Here is a 20,188-nt window from a genome sequence, read left to right as displayed (position 1 = left end):
GGTTTGAGTAATTTTATTTGTTGTTTGCTTCCTTTTTATGTCTTGATTAGCTTCTCAATGATGAAGATGAAGAAAACGACAGGGCGCGTGCGATTTGATAATGAGATGAAAACGCATTGGGAATGGAAAGGTTGTGTGGTCAACTGCATTAGATTAAGGGCCTATTGATACTATCATGCACAATTAATGTCGTAATGTAATGTTTTTCAATGGGACTAATAAAATGTATAGGCAATAAACTAATAAGATAAAAGTTGCTGATAAGGACTATGGAATAATTGGAGGAGGGTAGCACACAAGAAGAGGCAACATGACCATTTTGCAACTAGAGCAACCAATGGGTCGTATGACTAGATTAAACAAGGTGGGAATTCTCTTTTTCTATAGGAAAAACATGGCATAATCAATGTGCTTTTTTGTTTTTCAGGATGAATTTTCTTCTCTCTATATATATATATATATATATATATATATATATAGAGAGAGAGAGAGAGAGAGAGAGAGAGAAAGACATGAAGATATTAGGTCCCATTTCTTATTCCGCCCCATAGTTTTGAAGTATTTTATAATAGATCTGAATCATTAGATGTGTTTAGCACGCTCGATTCAGTGAGAATTGACTCTTGGATTATGTTTTTTGACGAAAAACATGTTTTATGAGCCAGAAAAAACTAATACCTTCATAGTCATTGATTTTGGATCACTGAAAAAATATGTATACAGGTCAAGTTCCGGTGATAAAAAAAAGCCCGTTCCCACTAAACAAAACTTATAGATCACATCTATGGTGTTATTTGTGAGAAAAAATACCAAAAAATATGGTTTTGAGAGAACAAAATGGGGCAGAATGTGAAAATGAACAGAACTAGACGAGAAAAACTACAATTTTTGAAGGAGTAACGGGGCAGAATGAGAAAATAGGGCAGAACTAACATCTCTCTCTCTCTCTCTCTCTCTCTCTCTCTATATATATATATATATATATATATATATATAGAGAGAGAGAGAGAGAGAGGTGTTGGTATACATGATTTGAGTGCATCTATATTAGACACCTTTCTTCGGTGATTTGATTACAGGAGTGTATTTGGCATGTTCTATTTGCTAAGAACCAGAAACACTTAAAATGTTTTAAATTTTAAGACTTATGAACTATTAATTTTTTAACCCTTAAAAAAACTTGCTGCATGTTGGAATTAGATGATTCAAAAGCCGGTCCCTATTGATTCAACAATATAAAGCGCATTTGTATGGTGATAATTAAAAAAACAAAAGTGAACAAATTGAGTGTGAAATTAGTACACACCTGCTCCCTACCCTTGATCATATGATCTAAGGCTTTGTTTGGGAATTTCCAGTTGGAAATGACTGGGTAAGGGTAGGGATGGCAGTGGACCGGCAGGGGGAAAACAGGAACCTGCCCCGTTTGAACCAGGTATGGAGGCAGGTATGGAGGTTAAAATCCAAACTTGTGCGGAGATGGACTTACATTTTCCTCCGCAATGCCTCTGATTCTCGTTAGTAAAATTGTAATACCCATGAATTTTATCCGATAAATAAACTTGAAATCTATGCCCTTGAACAAGTACAAGGATATTTTTAGTATTGTATGTGTTCTTTGTATTCAGATATCAGATATTTTGTTTAGATCTTCAATGTTGGATCCCTAATATCCTGTTCAGAACTCCAATATTTCATTCGAACCTTAGGTATCGGACTACAGACCTTAAATTGAATATTTAATAATAGATTTTGGTCAAATGGATTGGACTCTCAAAGTTTTAATCGAAATCATAATGAGAAAATTTCTATATGGGGTCTACCATACTTTAGTGAGATTAGTATAGCCTAGGTGATGTTCGGATCCACAATATTGCATTTGGATCTTCGACATCAGAACTTCAATATTAATCGAGATCCTTGTATCGAAATCATAAGGATCAATGTATATTTAGTTGGATCCATAATAATTCTTTTGGATCCATGGTTCCAAATCATATAATCAAAACTTCGGATCCTTGGATCCAAATTTATTTAAGGGGGTATATGAAGCACAATGGACCCCAGATCCATAGTAAGTTAGTAGAGATTTATAATAATGTAATTGGATCCACAACATTTTTAATTCGTGTTATACTCGATATTTAATAAGATAAATATTTAGATGTGGGTTCGGATCCTCAGATGGATCTGGATATGCCCAGGACATGGACCCTGCTGTGGCGGGTCACGGGTTTGGGTTCAGTCGAACCAAACAGGCACCCGACAGCACGTTAAAACCAAGTCACGAAAAAAAACAAAACAAACAAAAGCCCTACCCGATAAAAACGAGTGTTAGGGTTCGTTTTTGAACCCTAACACAGCGTGGAAGCTGAGGAAGGGGGATGCACAACCACCGAATGAAGGGGAGGATAACGGATCCCCTTCCGATTTTCGTGGCACCCTTTCACATCTCGCCTCCTTCCTCTCCCATTTAGCTGAACCCCCTCTCTCTCTCGGTCTTCCTCAACTCTCTCTTGTTCCCCTTGTTTCCTCTCACTCTCCCTGTGACCTTCGGTAGGATGCCGATGACCCCTTTTCTTTGAATCCCCCACTGACCCTGTCGCCGCCACCTTCGCTTCCCCTTTTTCTGGCAGCACCACCCGACGATGACTCTCCTCTAGTCCCTTCCATTCTCATACTCATTGGTGAGCAGGAGTTCGACTGCACTCAGTTTCACAGCGGAACAAGTAGGACAATCATCAAACAAGGTAGGATTTACTATTGTTTTTCTTGTATGATTGGTCATGGGTCGAGTAGGCGGTGTAGGTTGTCTGAAAGCCCCAAATCGATGAATTTGAGATTTCGGTGGTCATAAAAACAAAACAAAACTGGACATTAGGGGATTTTTTACTGTCGTGAATCCTTATTCGTAACTCTAGGGCAGGGAAGGGGGACTTTAGTTTTAGAGTTAATAGTGTCGGAAATCCTAAATCCCTAATTTGGGGATTTCGGGTTTCCAATGGTTGGGTTAATATTGGACCTGCGGCATGGGTCTAAATACCACTTGGGTTCCTATTCAAATTGAGTTGTGGGTATCTCCAGTTTCTATTTTTCTTTCCTTGGCAAGATGTGATGGTGGTGTAGTTCGTCGGAGTGGGGGTTGAAGTATACATCTATTCGGTTCTACACATGAGTTTCGGTCAAATTAAAGACTTAATGTGACTCATTGGAAATTAGATGGCTTGTTGGGCTTATGTACTGATTTGTGGAGTCAAATTCCCTATGCTCTTTAAGTTGAACTTGTTTTTCTTTCATTAGTTACATATTCGTATTCTGTTTGGAAAGTTATAATGCTCGGTCTTGATGTTGGACGACTCACATTGATAGGGATTCATCATGCCAACAACCTGGGGCTGATTAGTCTGATGACTTGGTGTTACGTTACCTACCTGTATTTAACTTGGACACTTGCTATGTTGCTGATGTACCATTTGAGATTTGTTGTAATATCTAGTTTATTTTGCCCAGTAATAATGTTAGATAATTGTTGATACTATATGTTAAATTTTCTTATTGTACGACTGAATGAGTGGTCCTTCAAAATGTTAAAATTTTTGGTATTCATCTTTCTAACATAGGGATTTTAGAGGGTCTGAATTTTTGGGCATACTATTGGACTGATAAGCTGAAATATGCCATTGCTGTAAACTGAAACTTAGTGGAAATGTTCATTTTCTGTTTGATGCTACTGTTGACCGATAATTTGAATTCTACAATTATTGTAAACTGAAGCCTAGTAGAAAAGTTCATTTTTCATTTTTAAATACTGATGCATGACAGATTTCTGTAGTATATATTGTGTAAACGTGGGAATTATTGCATCACAATACACTACTCTCCTTTGGATTCAATATAGCACAATTGCAGAGTCTGTGCACGTATGACCATGCTTGAGTGCTGTAAGGATCGGGACACTGTTTGTTTTTCATATGATAAATCAATGTAAATGCATGTTTAAATTCTGTGTTTTCGTTTGAATTACTTATGATAAACCAAAGTGTTGCCCATGTTTGAGTTTTGTATATGTCTAGTGATAATGATTGTTATCTGATTAATCAAAGCTAGTTGCATGTATTCTAGATTGCGCAATGACTAGTTAGTTGCCTATTATAATGGTCTTCGATGTTGTATGAAGCTGCATGTTATTCAAATGCTAGATGCCTAGTTAGCTGCATATTATGATAATATTCGGTTCATATGAAATAACATAATAAACTGATGCTCAATGCCGTTTTAGTTGCATATTAGGTTGAGATTCAATCTAGTATTTAATTTCGTATTCGCTTTATGTTCAAATGCTTAGTCAGCTTCATATTAAGACGAGGTTCAATTGCTCATTTAACGACATCTTGGGAAAACCAGAGAGTCGATCCAAGCACACGTAAGACAGTTCTTTGCTATCTACGTATGGGCATTATGCTTATAGCTGGAAATGGGTGATGTTACACATTTGTGAAAAACTTTGTTTTTAAAATTTATTGCCATTAAAAACAGTGATTCACTATGAAATTTTGTATGGGCATTGTACATGTAGTGGGAATTATGTGATGATGCACATTTGTGAAACATGGTGTTTTAAACTTTATTGATAGAATGATCTGCAACCTGATACGTATGTGTAATTTGCCCATATTTAAAAATCATGTCATGAAAGTTACGGATGTGTGCACCGTGTGTGGGTCACACACTAACCTTGAAATCATAAGAGGAATACATGTGAAAATTCAAAATGTATAGATATAAAGAATTTTGCCTGACTGGTTTGAAGGTATCGGGGGCTTAGTGCTTGACGGTTTAAAGGTACCAAAGCATTTTGAATAACAACCATAACACTTGAGAAACTTAAACTTAATTTCTATGGCCTGGCTGGTTTAAAGATACCGAGGCTTGTGTGCTTGACTGGTTTAAAAGCATCGGAGCACTCTGAGTGAATTTAGGCAATCAATATGTAAAAAGGATTTGAATGGTTTATTCACCTTGGTAAAATGACTAAGGTTGGGATCTACTGCTAAGGCAGTAGAAGGAAGTTGGGGAAATGCCTTGTACTTCGGGAAGAAAATTAAATAATGAAACCAACTCACTCAGATTTGGGCTTACCTTAGAGAGTGTAGGTGGTACAAAGCTCCGGGGACGTGTTTTATTGTTTCGAGCTAAAATGACTCGTTGGTCCTCAGTCCTCGAAGTTTTGGGGACCCGGACTACCAATATGTCCTAGGTGGTAGCTCTTTGTTCTTCTGCAGAAGTTAGAGATGCATCCTATTTTGGTTTGGCCTTTGAGAGGTTCTCTCGGTTACTGTCCGCTCCCTTGGGATTTCAGTCTCAGTTAGAATGTTCAGGTTAATAAAATAACCTTGAATAATATACCCCCGAACATTTTCTTCTGTGATGGTTGTCTCGGCCCGTGTGTACCCGCGAGATAAGATAATATAAACACTATTTAGAACAGTAGGTATCACAGTGAGTGGAGTTACTAGAGAGATAATTTCATAATCTTTCAGCATGTTTTATATTTTGAGCTTGTGATGAAACGAAATCCTGAAATGTGTAGATAGGAGATAATTGAATTCATATTGTGGATGTTACATGAATGTTATGCATGTTACTGTTATTGTTGTTGCAGAATATGCTTTGCTTGCTTAATTATAACTGTTGCATAATCTACTTACCTGCTTAGATATATGTCTGTTATTGTGGTTGCATAGACTTCTTTACGTGCTTTTGTATATGCTGAAAATCACTCACGGCACCCACATCATATACTTGACACATGATACACCTGCAAGAAAAAATACAGTTTTTCTACTTAGACGTGGTAGTATAATTCCAATCAATTTACTATTTTTCAGGTAAAAAATAAGGTTTATGAGCGGCTGCAGGATGAGACATCGGATCGAGATTTTTGGATTTATTGTTCCAGGGATAGTTTGAGTTCCTTTTATGTTTTTAAAACTCTGATGTCAGTATTTATTGATAGCAAAATGAAATAAACGTTTTGGGTTTCTCTCCACTGTAATGTTTAAGAATGTTTAACCCCATAATATTACTTGTTTTCGCTGTTAAAAAAAATCCTCTTAAATTTGGGTTAGAATTTTGGGGTGTTACAAAAATAACTAAAATACCTTTAAGGATGGCATTAGACAAGAAAAAAATGGAGCCCCGCCCCACCTCACTTTATTTGGACCGAGGATGAAGGACATAAAATGAGGATGAAGGCGGGGATAAAAGTTAAAATCAAAACTCGTGCGGGGGATGAAAGCAGGGATGAAGGGCAGAATTTTGAGACAAAGCGGGAGTGGAGACCTTATCCCCCCTCTCTGCCCCGGTCCACTGCTATCCCCAGGTCAGGGTTTGGGAACTCCAGCACCAAAAGTCATTTGGGAAAACCGAAAACAGAGAAATTAGGGCGTTATATATATAAAGCAATTGATGGCTCCAGTTCCTCATTTTCGTTGCTGCCATCAAGAGGTGGCGGTTAGCAACTACCATGCTAACACCCATTCTATTGGTACTTTAGTCAGTTCCTCGTTTTCATTGCTGCCATCAAGAGGTGGTAGTAAGCAACTACGATGCTGACACCCATTCCATTGGTACTTCAGCCAGTTCCTCATTTTTATTGCTACCACCAAGAGGTGATAGTTAGCAACTACCATGTTGACACCCATTCCGTTGGTACTTTAGATTTTGTTACCTTATCTGGTAGACGGTGTGTATGAACTATATATGAACCTCATCTCCTCCATTGTCCTATTTAATACACAAAATGAAAAATGCATTCTGGTATCAAGAAAAGAATGGCAACCAAAACCCAAAACAACCAGGAGCTTTCAACAGGAACGGAGGAATCGCCACCGCTGGATAGAGGGAAACAGGGAAGTAGTGGGATGGAAGGAGTGGAAGCATCTACAGAGAACGCAGCAGGGTCGATGAGGTACTCGTCATGGGCTAGGATTGTGTCCAGAGGTTGTTCGCAAATCTCCCACCCTTAGAGGTTCATCAAACCAGTCTGGGGAACATCAAGCCACAAATCAACATCTCGGCGGCGAGATACTCACAAATGGTTGAATCCATGGGACTCACTGTGCTAGCAGGATATTCCCGGGAGGCCTCTCAGACACTCGCTTCATGATAGAAGCCCTCAAAAATCGGTGGGGTACACATGAAAGGTATGTCTTTCTCGATGTTCAAGGATGCCTTTTCCTAATATCAACCAACAAAGCGGAACAGCTCTGGTATATTTCTCAGAGGGGTGCATGGTGAGTGGAGGGAGGCTCCCTAGTCACGAATTGGTGAAAGCTGGGAATGCCGATGGACTGATTGCAGAGGCAGCGCCTAAGTCCTGCAGATGTCTTTGCCTCGCGCACAGTTGCAGCAGATGACGCGATGAGGCAGACACTCAATCAGGCGCTATGGATGATATGTGGTTCTCAGATGCAAATCACCTCAGTTCAGAAGAAAAGATACATCCACTCAACGATTATGCAAAATCATTAGGCACGGAATACGTTGAAGTAGATTATTATACAAGGACACAAAATAGACTACAATACGCCCGAATGAAATCGAGGTTGCACTGGATTTTCAGCTGGCTCCTTTCATTGAAATCGATATCAAGAATGGTGGAACAATACATCAAGAAGTTGAATATGATAACAACATATATTGTGGCCATTGCAGCGCCATCACCCACTCATCGGATCGATGTTGAGATGGACCAACCCCAATAGCAGCTGGCCAACATCAAGACGAGGATGGATGACTCCTGGTGAAGGTAACTTAGAGGCAGGTGTTAGATTTAATATCCACATAAAACTAAAGATGACCAATTTACATAATTTCGCTAAATCATTAAAACAAAAACGAAAACAAAGCTTGATGCGAAAGCGTACCTAAATTCATTAGTGCTCCGATAGATCGTTGATGGATATGATCATTCAGAACCTGTATACGTGACCATTTTCTTTTCTCTAAACCTAATGAGAGGGACTGAATTCTGATTATGGAAAGTTTGAAGAAAGGGTCATTATATAAGGTTTGGGGATCATAACTTAATGTGTTTAGGAGTCTGTCTCCAATTTAGTCCATTACAGAATTGTAGACAGGACAGGTCTCTCCACATAGTGTATCATACCATATAAGATATCACAAGACCCAATCGGATTAGATCACATAAACCGGGCATGAACATAAGACAACCTTACAATGTGTGGTTCAATATATGTAGGCTCACACAATTTTCTAACAATCTCCCACTTGAGCCACAAACGTAACCTTATAATCACACATTGTAACCTTATGAACTCAAGAATATTGTCTTATCAATTAATATCTCTATCAATCCGGTCCATCGGTCATGTCAACATAGAACCAAAGCAGTCTTCATTATAAATAACGTAATTGGACTTATCAATGATCACGTATATCGATATAACCAAATAACATGGATCAAGTATGGATCTGAAGCATGAAAATTACATGTAATGTGATCAAACATACCTATTTTCAACTGATCATTCCTGAAAACTTTAGTGAGATCACAACATAATAAGTACATAATGAAACTAAAACTTTAACTTTATACCAAAGTGGCAAAAGAAACTTTATTATATCATAGAACGTTCAAATACAAACTCTCACTAAACCAGCATATTATAAAATGATAAAATACTCATGCGAGCAGTATGCTCATGAAAGACCTTGAGTGACAAACCTTTAGTAAGCAGATCCGCAATCATGGAGTTTATGCTAATATGTTCTATTGATATCTGATCATTCTGCACTCTTTCTTTAACAACAATGAACTTAATGTCAATATATTTTGACTTTGACGAGCTTCTGTTGTTATTAGAATACAACACTGCTGAATTATTATCACAAAATAACTTTTGTGGTCTCTCAACATTATCTAAAATTCACAGTCCTGTGACAAAATTACGTAGCCATATGCATGGTTGGATGTTTCATATCAGGCAACGAATTCTGCTACCATGGTGAAAGAAGCAATGAGTGTCTGCTTAGCACTCCTCCAGAAAATAGCTCTCTCGACCAACAGAAAAATATAGTCTGATGTGGATCTGCGACTGTCTTGGCATCTCGCAACGTCAAAATTAAAATACCCAATGATCTCCAACTGATCTGACTTATTGTATGTGAGCATGTAACATTTTGTTCTCTGTAAATACCGTATAACCTGTTTGGCTACTTTCCAATTATTTATACCTGGGTTACTAAGATATCTGCCTAACATCTCAATAATGTATGCTAAATTTGGACGCGTACATACCTGAGCATACATAAGACTCCTCACAACAGATGCATAAGGAATCTGTTCCATAACCTTAATTTCAGACTGGTATTTAGGGTACTGAGTGAGACTAAACTTGTCTTCTTTAACAACAAGAGTATCTCCGGGTTTGCAATCCTTCATGCCATATTTTTTCAGAATCCTTTCAATATAGCCCTTTTGTGATAATCCAAGAATACTCCAAGAACGGTCTCGATGTATTTAGAAACCTAATACAAAAAAGGCATCCCCAAGATCATTCATTTTAAAAAAATTTATCAGAAATCTCTTGGTATCATGCAGTATGCATATATCATTACAGGTAAGTAATATGTCATCCACATACAAAACCAGAAAAATAAATTTACTCTCACTGAACTTATGGTATATGCATTCATCAAACAAATTCATCTCAAAACCAAATGAGAGGACAACTTGATGAAATTTATAATACGACTGATGGGAAGCTTGCTTAATTCTGTATATGGATTTATTTAGTTTGCAAACTATTTTCTCGGCATCACCTGAGACAAAATATTATGGTTGGACCATGTATATTGTCTCATCGATGTCTCCATTAAGGAATACAGTCTTAACATTTATCTGATGTAACTGTAAGTCATAATGAGTCACAGGTGCCATCATAATCCTAAAAGAGTCTTTCATAAAAATCGGAGAGAATGTCTCTCTGTAGTCAATGTCTTTCCTTTGAGTAAACCCTTTTGCAACAAGACGGGTCTTATATCTTTTCGCATTTTCCTTTGAATCTCTTTTGGTTTTAAATATCTATTTGCAATTAATGAGTTTCACATCTTCAGGTAATTGGATAAGATATCACACGTTATTGTCCCTCATAGATTTAATCCCCTCATGCATTGCTTTAATCTATATTTGAGAGTTAGAACTTTGTGTGGCTTGATGAAAGTTGATTGGATCATCTTCCATTAGGCCAGTATCACCCTCATATTCTTGTAGAAAGACAATATAATCATTTGAAATTGCCCTTCTCTCTCTAGTAGATTTCCTTAATGGTACTAGTTCTTGAGGTATTTCTTGAAGTTGTTGAGTTTGAACTCTAGGAGTAAAAGCTTGATTTTGGATAGAGAGATCTAAAGCATTACCTTGATCCGAATTTAGGGAAACAATGTTAGAAATGAAAATTTGATCATTATGATTTACAACTGTAGGAAGAGAAAGAAACTCTTCTTCAAAAGTAATGTCTTTTATTTTATCACTTCCCCCAAACTCAGCACCCTCAAAGAAATAAGTGTTTCTCATTTCGAAAAATGACTTATTCACAAGGTCATAAAACTTATAGACCTTTGACTTTTCAGAATACCCAACAAAATAGCAGCTAACCATTCTAGAATCCAATTTCTTTTTATATGGCCTATAGGGCCTAACCTCAGCTAGACATCCCCAAATATGAAAATATTTCATACTAGGCTTTCGGTCTGTCCATAATTCATATGGAGTCTTGGTTACTATTTTAGAGGGTACTCTGTTCAAAACATAAGTTACAATCTTTAATGCTTCTCCCCATAGGGACTCTGGTAAGGTAGAATGAGAAATCATACTCCTTACTATATCCTTAAAAGTCATGTTTCGTCTTTCAGCAACATCATTCATGCTAGGAGTTCCTGACATGATATATTGTGGGATGATTCCACGTTTCTCTAAGAAATTAGCAAAAGGCCATAGACGTTGTTCACCTGATCTATCATATCTGCCATATTACTCACCACCATGGTCAGATCTGACGGCCTTAATTCTTTTGCAAAGTTGGTTTTCAACTTCGGCCTTAAATGATTTGAACACATCCCGGGACTGAGAGTTTTCATGAATTAAATATAGGTACCTATAACGAGAATAGTCATCTATGAACGTAATAAAATATTATTGATCATTCCAAGAAACTGTAGAAAATGGTCCATAAATATTAGTATGGATTAGTTCTAAGACATTTGTTCTTCTTTCGGCACTTAATTTTCTTATGTTTGTTTGTTTTCCTTTTATACACTCAACACAAACCTGAAAGTCGGTGAAATCAAGAACCTCACTCGACACAAGCCTTTCAATTCTTTGTTTAGAAATATGACCTAAGCGCATATGTCATAATAAAACATAATTCTCATTTATCAATTTTCATTTTTCATCACGAGAACTTAATTGCAAGGTTTTATTAAATGAGACAATAGTATTAAGCAAATAAATGTTATCAACCGTAGATAAAAAATCGGTCTCAATAAGATTTGAATAAAGAAATAATTTAAATTTATTATTTTTAAATAAATATATTTATTCAAAATAGAAATAGAAATCAAATTCTGCCTAAAAGACGACATAATAAATGTTTCGTTCAAATCCAAATAATTTTTAATCTTTAGTAGCAACCAAAATGTCTCTATTGCCTCAACTTCAACTGTATTGCCATCGCCCACATAGATGAATCTTTCAGCATTAATTGGCGGTCAGCAACTTAGGCAACCCTGCATAGACATACTTATATGAGTGGTAGCACCAGAATCCATCCATCAAGTGTGTTCGAGCACAGAAGTTAAATTAACTTCAGAACAAACCAAAGTAAGGAGCGTACCTTTTTTCTCATGCCAGACATGATACTTGGTACAATCCTTCTTCATGTGACCCTTCCCTTTACAAAAGAAGCAACTAGACTTTGGGTCCTGATGTCTTTTCTATTTTTCCTGTGATTGAGGGTCAACTGTAGCTTTCTTAGTCCTTTTCTTTTTCTTAAACCTATCCTTAGAAGTTACTGCCAAATGAGCACTCTCAGTTTTCTTTTGCTTCATTCTATCTTCTTCTTACACACAGTGTTAAATGAACTCATTAAGAGTCCATTTTTTCTTCTGGCAGTTGTAACTGACCTTAAACTGAATGTATTGTACAGGAAGATATATCAAAACCAAGTGTACGAGTAAGTCTTCAGACAACTCTAATCTTTACTCTAACCTTAGTACCATGAGTTTTGAAGCAAGATGAGACATCTTCATGGTGTACTCCCGAATGTTTTCTTTGCCCTTATACCTCAATGAGACAATACTTAAAAGTAGGGTACTTGTCTCAGCCTTTTCATTTTTTAGAAAACATTTTTCAATTTCTTCAAGAAAACATTTGGCATTTACCTTTTCGAACATTGTTCCTCTAAATGATTCATAAATTGCCCATTTTATGATCATGAGACTCATGCGATTAGATTGATTACACTGCTCAAAGTTCTTTTTATCCTCAGTAGAACTCCTATCCGTAAGAGCGGGGGGTTGATCTTCTCGTAGTGCAAAATCCAAATTCATGCATCCGAGAATAATTATAACGTTCTCTTCCCAATTCTCAAAATTGAAACTACTCAAAATAGAGATAGAATTAATATTCACAGATATTATAGAAGCAGAGGTATTAACTGAATAAAGAATAAACAAGCTCAGGATTAACATACATTTCTCACATGCAATAACATAAAATAACATATTTAAACAGTGGTGAACCCCATCACAAGATACCCAGTACAACATTGACATATAGTCTTTGAACAAAAGTGTCAACTTGTAAGTGGTACTTTTAATACAGTAATTATAACATGGACAATCAGTTTTGTCAAACAACGATCATTTCTTTAGATTGACTCATTATTTACATAAAAAATTGAATAATTGTTCCATATTTATTACTAAAAGTATACATTTGGGCTCGACCAAATAGTATATCTTCCTTTAGGCCAATCACTATTCGCATGAACCGCAAATATATAAACATCAGAATATTCTAAAATAAACTAACATACACAACAAAGGTTACTTTGGCAACATATTGATTCAATTAATTCAATTTAAAATATTGGACCCAGAATCAGAAATAATACCAACGTTCAAATATGTCAATGCATGCACATGAATAATAAGGCAAACACAATAACATACATAAGTCAAAAAGTAACTGAATATCGACCTACAAAAGTGACCCATAATCCATTCCAAATAGCCTTATAAAATCCTCAAAATTTTTATATAAGATAGTGCACGGGTCCGACCAATTAGGTCTGGCCGGACCCACCTGCGGGTCCAAAAGTAGGTCTAACCCGATCCGGGTCAGACCCAATAACTATGGGTGGTTGAATGTTGGTCCAAAATATTGGATCGGGTCTGACCAGGCCTGACTCATAAATAGGTCTAACCCGGTTCAACCCCTCAGCTGAATGGGGTTGAACCAGACAATTAGACTATTACCCATCCGAATGTAACTACAAACTAGCCAACCCTGAACTAGGTGTCGAACCAAGATTGGGTCATGCATGGGGCCTAAACCCATAGAAGCACATGACCAAACAGGTCCACTGGAAGAAGGTTGAACCGGCCAAGGGCACCTGGGTAGGCTACCCAGAACTGGATAGTCGATCTGGTCCTGTGCACAGAGGTTTACTTCGGTAAAGCACAGGTATGAATTGGACCATACAGCCGAATTGGGCTCTAGACAAAATCCTGACTCGGCCCATGTCTATTGGCTGAAGGCCGAACTAGACCAGACAAAATGGCCAAATTAGCCCAGTACCAATAGTCTAACTCGGTTTGTAGAAGGGTCGAACCAGCCTGCAGAAAAACTAAACTGGCTCGACAGGTAGAATCGACTGAATGCTAAATCGGCTCACCCAACACAGCCGACTGAAAGTGCACCGAACTGGCTTACACCCAATGCCTTACCCGAACAATTCGTCGGATGCTGAAACCCATCGATGGAGTGTCGAACCCGACTGCGACTCTCATCGGTCGCCAATGATGGATCAATCCAGCCTAGGATGTCTACAAACACTCATAATCTGGCGAACGACCGAAACCAAACAATTGATGGTTGCCGAGAATGGCTCTATGTGGCCGACGAATCGATTACCTCAAATGATGGCAAAAAAAAAACGACTCTGGATGCCGGCGGGCTCGAGTCTGGAAAGGGCAACCGCCCTCCCACCGTCTGGTAGATAGAGTAGATGGTGTCCAACTGATGAAGAGGTGAACCAGATGCTGACTGTCGTTGTCCCTTGCAAGACTTCTGGTAACGGCAGAATCCAGCCCAAGATGTCGTCAGACAAGCAAAATCTGGTGGATGACTGAACCCTTAAGCGATGACAGTCATGAATGGTTTAAGGGGAGCCATCGAACATAGTGTATCTAGCGATGGCCGAAATCAGCCCCGAATGTCGATGAATATGCATATGTTTGTTGTTTCCACCGTCCAGCAGTCAATGAAAGAGAAGGGCCCGACGACCCTTCTGGTTTGGAGGTCTGAAAAGGGGAAGGGACAGACGGCCCTTCCGGTCTAGAGGTTTGAAAAGGGGAAGAGCCCAACAACCCTTTTGATATATGTAATCCAATACCCCTAAGAGAAAAGGGCCGAATGACCCTTTCCACCCAACCGGCTGACACAGAATAACCCAGCCACCGATGATACGAGATCAGTGCCATTAAAAAAAATATACGGTAATAAAATCGTATTTTCAACGATTCAATGGGAACATGCGCTCTGATACCAATTATTGGATTTAAAATCCACCGAAAACTAAAGATGATTGATTTACATGTTCTCGCTAAATCATTAAAACGAAAACGAAAACCAAACTTGATGCAAAAGTGTACCTGAATCTATTGGTGCTCCCATAGATCGTTGACGGGTATGATATTCTAAAACCTGTATACATGGCCCTTTTCTTCTCTAAACCTAATGAGAGCGAAGAACTGAATTCTCTTTCTGATTATGAGAAGTCTAAGGTTTGGGGGCCATAACCTAATGTGTTTAGGAGCCTGTCTCCAATTCAGCCCATTATAGAATTGTAGACATGACAAGTCTCTCCACATAGTGTACCATACAATATGAGATATCACAAGACCCAACCGGATTAGATCACATAAATCGGACTTGAACCTAGGATAGCCTTACAATGTGTGGTTCAATGTATGTAGGCTCACACGATTTTCTAACAACAGGTACAACAAAGTCAAGCAAGAGCAAGCCAACAACCAGTGAACTAATTTGGACCCATTTTGAAAATCAAAGAAGGTGCCATGGTAGGCAACAAAGAGGGTCTCGAGGGAGCTGGCAAACACAGTGGGAGTGACCATTGTAAAACACATGTTGCATGCAAACTGCAATGTCGCGCACAAATAGAAGGATATTCATCCCCAAAAAATGTGATATGCATTCTCAAGAACTCTGAATACTCGATGGCAGCTTAATAGAGGCATCTACGACACTGAGATCTCCCTCCCAGAGAATGAGTAAAGGTTAACATCCAAAGCATCTTTCAAGACAAATGGTATATGGGGGTATACGGTGTGCACTCCTGGTCATATAGAGGTAGCTGAGTTTTTTTTCATGATGGAAAGTTGAGAATAAGGAATGATCGGCATGGTCTAAATTAAATCCTAAACAATGTGAGAGTGCAAGGAAAAATCATCACAAAAACAAGCCAAATGAGCATCTACCATTGAGTATCACAAGCTTTGGAAGGTAGGGGGCCAACAAAAAAGTTGCCTATAGAGTTGTTATATACTTTGTACAATTTTGATAGAGTTAACATATGTTATAGTTACTGGAAAGCTCATTTTTTGGTTAAAACCTAACGCAGTTAGCAAAAAGAAAAATGACCAAGACTTGGAAAAATCACTTGGTTCAATGAACGTGTAGGGGTACACTTAACCCCATCTTGACTATAAAAAAAAAAAACCATTTTGGTATCACTCTCTCAAGCTCACTCAACTGGACTCAAAAGCTTGAAGGTTGCCGTTCAAGTTCATGGTCAACGGGAGCTTTGTTCACCTGAATCAAGCACAACGCAAACAACCCAAGCTCAATTCAAGTTGGCTCACATAGATCCTACATATAAAGTTCGGCAGGACCCATTGTCTCAGGAAGCTAGTGTTTTCACAGTTAGGCTCCACAAAGCACTTAGATGAACAAGGGACAATGCATACATGTCATTTTTTATGCAGCAACGCATGAGCCAATTACTGTTGATCGTTCATATCAATAGTTCTCGAGATGAACACCACACCCATCTCGAAAATGTCAAGATGAATGGCTGTCAAGCAAGTTGTTGCATGCCCATCATGCAGCGATGCTGCATTTAATGTGAAGTCTAACAGATAAGTGTGGCACTCATAGAGAAATTGTACACAAGTCATTGATTTCCTGACCTGCATAAGAACCAAGATGTGGTGTCGGTTGGCTTACATAGCTACATGGCCTAAGCTACGCGGCTACGCCACAGTGATGCGTGTAGGAACCAACACACTATTCAAGTTCGAAACATGAATTGGATAATAATATATGGTGCACAAGTTTTTCTTTTAATTTTTAATCAATAAAAACTACTTTAATAGTGTGTCACAGTGTAAGACTCGTGTCACCCATGACAAGCTCTTTAAATGGTGTGCAACTATAGCATAAGGAAGAAGTAATAGTCTTCTAAGGCTCTCAACAATATATTCTTTTGGGATTCTAATGAGATAGTTGGATGGTTAGGTCACATTGTAACAGAAGAGCCTTAGTTTTGAATTCCCTTTTAAGCAAACTGTCAACTTGCATATATATATATATATATATATATATATATATATATATATATATATATATATATATATATATATATATATATATATATATATATATGAGATGGTCCTACCCTCTTTTTCGTTAGGTCCGATTAAAGCTCTCTAAAATTCATACTTTCAAGTATTTTTATTCGATCTGAACTGTTAGCTATGTTTATCATTGTTTATTTACTAAGAAACACTTTTTTTTCAAGTATCTTGAGAATAGAGGGTGGAAGATATTTGATTTCTTCATATTGCTGAGCAGTGATATTCAGCACTTATCTAAAGAACTAATCCTACAACATACTTGATCTTTTGACATTATATATATATATATATGTGTGTGTGTGTGTGTGTGTGTGTGGTCCTACCCTCTTTTTCGTTAGGTCCCATTAAAGCTCTCTAAAATTCATACTTTCAAGTATTTTTATTCGATCTGAACTGTTAGCTATGTTTATCATTGTTTATTTACTAAGAAACAATTTTTTTTCAAGTATCTTCAGAATAGAGGGTGGAAGATATTTGATTTCTTCATATTGCTGAGCAGTAACATTCAGCACTTATCTAAGGAATTAATGCTACAGCATACTTGATCTTTTGACATTTCTATCCATCTAATGGTTCATTAGTATTAAAGCATGGGATGCCATTGGTTATGTTAGGGCATTTTCTTGCTCCTACCCAAGAGGGGAATATTTCAATTGGATTTGTGGGGCGTCCAACATTCTAGATTTTTCTTCTCTTAAAAAAAACATTCTACATTTCTCTTGTTGCATCAAGAAAAAGGTTTGGATATATGTGCTCCAATAGGGGTTACATTATAAGGTGCATAACCCAATACTTTTGCAAGTGTTTTTAAAGTGCTCGTGGAACAAGGACACTTTCTTGGTGCTTCACTTTTGCCTTTTCTACACCCCATAATTATGGATAACATGGCCTTACTGATGAGTGATTAGACTAGGGTTATTAATGGGTCGAGTATATGACCCGCCAAAGTGTACCCTAACCCACACACATAACTAGTTGTCAGATTTGAGTTCAGGTTCGGGTTTTGTTGGTCAAAAAAATGAAATCCCAAACCTAGATCCATATAATTTAAGAATACTTTTGGTAAAAATACATATAAAACACTGAGGTCAAGTCGTGTTGGCTTAGATATCCCACAAAATTCATAACTCAAACCTAGCCTGTATATTGCTCGCATTGAAATCGGCTCGACCTGAATAATATTTGGGTCGGTATTTTTTATGCCCATACCCAAGAATTCAGGTTCAGGTTGGGTGGGGTGTCCGATACAAACTGAACCCTTGGGTAGCCCTTGATTAGGCCATCCTAAGTTACTCTCATACCCAAAAATTCGGGTTCAGGTTGGATGGGGTATCCGATACAAACTGAACCCATGGGCAGCCCTCGATTAGACCAAATTTTGTGCCCAAACTCCTACATCCACCACAGGACAAGATCTTACAAATGGGGGAGGTAATTGGTTTCTCAATGTCTCTTACCCTTGTGGTTATATAATACAACTTAACATAGTGGGGGGAACCTAGTCTCCTACTAAAGTGGCTTTGGTGCTTGTCTAATCATGGACACAAAGATTTAGACTTTTTTCTCTCCTTTTTTCTTTTTATGGCAAAAGTGTTCAAACTTATCATGCATATCCATTGTTCTTTGTTTTTTTCTTGTTCTTATTGGGATTTTATTCATGTATATCTTTCCTTTTGGGGATAAGTATTGTGCTTGGCATCTTCACAAATGCTCATCCATAATGTTGACACTATTCCTGCCACATTCTGGACATTTCTTGCAATAATTATATGTTGGTTCATCGAATAATGACTTGTTGAAGATATATCACGTCCAAAGATCTCAATAATCATTATGAATGTTTGATGACTGCTTTAGATTTTACTTTGCATGATTATTTATGAAATTTACACATCATAACTTGCTCTACTATTTGACATTCTTTGGCTCATTGCTTCCTATAAATGTTTTCTGATCCATGTACTTTCATTAACTTTGCATAATATTTATGATAACATATCATCTTTACACTATTTACGACAGCAGAAACAGTCAAGTTCACTACACTTTTATTCATTTGGTATTTAAAGGAAGAGTAAATGTAAAAATTTGAACAGATAAGCATTCACTTTTTTTTTGGATAATCCAATATAAAACCCCTTCTATCACCCGCACATTGGCTGGCCTCCAGTTGGTAAAATCTTTGAGGTTCCCCTGCCCATCAGAGAGTACACCCAACTTCGACCTTCAAACTTGTGACGTCCAGTCAACTTGATGACATTCACGAGTCGCCCCTACCTGATGAACAGATCCCTTGCAGGCAGATAAGCAGTCACTTGGCTACTCTTACTGTTCTTGCCTTTACAGGGTATGCAGAAAGTTTTCTGGCCACCAGGGCATCTCACTAATGTACTCTATTCTTCTTTTTTTGAAAGGCAAACTGGAGTTAAACAGACCCCTACCAGATATCTCTTAAGCCCCATGTGGCAAAGGGATTCGAACTTGGGCCTTCAGCTTGGCACATGAACCCGCTTACCACATGGGATACCACCATGGTAGTCTATTCTACTTTCAGTATGATCAGTGGTGAACAAGTCACCAACCTTTTTCCTTAATGCGATTTTTTTCTTTAGGTGCTATGATTTCATGCATTTTTAGAAACCCTATAATTAGGGGTGGCAAAATCTGACACGACCCGCCAACCCGCTTCTTAGCTGGGTTCGGGTTTGGCTTAAACAGGTTCGTGTTGTAAACGGGTCGACCCGCCTAACCCGTTTATTAAACGGGTCAGATTCGTGTTAGGGGTACGCCAACCCACCAACCTGGCTGACCGGTTTAATAAACAGGTTAGGCGGGCGGGTCAACCCGTTTACCTGAACCCGACCCGCCAACCCGTTTACCCGAACCCGACCCGCCCGCTAACCTGCCAACCCATTTACCCGACCCGACACGTTTATTAAACGAGTTAACCGTGTCGTGTCGGGTTACCCGTTTAATAAATGGGTCGGGTTCGTGTTGAGGTATGCTGACCCGCCGACATGACCCGCCAACCCGACCCAATTGCCACCCCTACCTATAATATCTAGTATATTAGATGGTAGGCAAAATAGTGATCCCCAGCTCCTTACGGATCCTATAATGCTCATCAACATTCCCCATAAATAGTAGCACCAATGTGCAAGAACAAGGTTGCTCCTTATCGTGCTTTCAAATTTACCACTAATCAGGAAGGTGGACTATTGGT

Source organism: Nuphar pumila, chromosome 2 (genome assembly GCF_984573655.1).
Source record: "Nuphar pumila chromosome 2, dmNupPumi1.hap1.1, whole genome shotgun sequence".
NCBI classification, from domain to species: domain Eukaryota; kingdom Viridiplantae; phylum Streptophyta; class Magnoliopsida; order Nymphaeales; family Nymphaeaceae; genus Nuphar; species Nuphar pumila.
The sequence above is the reverse complement of the archived record's forward strand: the minus strand, read 5'-3'. Positions refer to the sequence as shown.